Source organism: Parasteatoda tepidariorum, chromosome 5 (assembly GCF_043381705.1).
Source record: "Parasteatoda tepidariorum isolate YZ-2023 chromosome 5, CAS_Ptep_4.0, whole genome shotgun sequence".
Classification (NCBI taxonomy): domain Eukaryota; kingdom Metazoa; phylum Arthropoda; class Arachnida; order Araneae; family Theridiidae; genus Parasteatoda; species Parasteatoda tepidariorum.
In genome coordinates this window covers 86043111-86044759 of record NC_092208.1, presented here as the reverse complement: position 1 = coordinate 86044759, position 1649 = coordinate 86043111, and positions in this window count along the sequence as shown.

The window sequence follows — 1649 nt, the reverse complement described above, 5'->3', positions numbered from 1 at the left end:
GCATTAAAAGATAAATTTAGATGTTATTAGAATAATTTTTTACAAAAAGAGTAGAAAGTTGGCAGTCCCGTATTTGTGCTTAATGGTGGGCCTAATTCTTTTCTAATTCATAAAATTATAAATACACTACTCTTGCTACCACTATGAAAAATATTTTCTGAAGCTCCGGAAATTTCCTAGTAGTTGGAGCATCTGGGTGCCGGCAGTGGCAGGGTTGCCACTTTTCAGAAAAATGTAAAAAGTGGTAGCAAAATATCAAAGAATCAAAATATTTTAACTGATTATCATTGATTAAAAATATTCGAAAATTAAATATTTGTGTTACAACTGACAAACTGAATTCCTAAAATTGATTTGAAATTAAAGTAAAATTTGCAATAGTTTCTTAAAACCATTGTCACCATTTTTTAAATTCTTTCCAGACCGTGGCAAACCTGATCTGTAAATAAGCTACCGCTTTTTATTATTATTTTTTAAACGAACATGTTCCCCCTCACGCTGTGTGCATAGAAAGGGCCGAAAGGCCTCAGACGCCCAGTTCCATTAAAACGAACGAACGAACGATGGGTGCATTGATGATTAATATGATAAAATTAGAAATTTTATACTAATAATATATATGGGTAAACAGGCATTTTTTGTTTCTTCATTTTCAAAAATAACAACAAAATCGTTTTTATACCAATTTTTATTTTTCAGTAAAAAGAATTCGTAGGTTTTTTGGACAACGATGAGCAAATGTGAGACAGTTCTAAAAGTAGTAAAAATAAAACAAGTGGAAGTAAATGTTTAACTAAGTGTTTTGAATGGTTTATCATTTTGTTTATCAATTGAGGTTTAATCAGTTATTTAAGAAGAATAACAAACCTAAATTATTCAATGTTTCTATTTAAATAACTTATCTTTATATTTAATGTGAAAGAGATAAAAAAAGCAGCTATCAAAATACTTAATATAGTTTTCTATATTACCTCTTTCAATAACTGAATTTAGAGACGACAAATTATAGTTCTCAAAACATTCACAGTTTATTAGATAATTATTTCATCACCCTAGCTTGAAATTAACAATAAGTCTGTGATAAAGTTAAATGAAACGCTCTCCCAAAATAAACAAATCTTTTTCCCAAAATATAACATGCATAAGAAAAATATAATTTGCTTTAAAAAATACATATTTTTCTTTTTTTCAAAAGGCTCTATATTCAACTTTAACCTTGAAGCTCTCTAATATTTCATCGGATACAGATTATTTGTTGAGATCAGATTCCCATTAGTTGATAGCTTTTTATTAATGGGGAAAATAATATATAAGAATATATGGGAATGAAAAAAAATCATAACGATATTTGTCGCCTGCAATCAATCATAGACGCTTAACTCATAAGTATTATAGTCGCCAGCAAAATTAAACAAACGATTCTCGTCTCGCTTCACTTTACTTCGAAATGACCAACGGCAGACGATTCTGAAGAATCGATTCGGGGTCGATCACAAAGGCCTCTCTGTTTCACTCGCAGCCTTAACCGACGTGGGAAGAGATGTCGAGGGCGACGTCTGGCCCGACACCAGAAGCACGCGCCATGAAGTCGCCTTTACACCCTACCTCTCCTCTCTCCATCCCTTCTTCATCCTCATCTTCATCTTCTC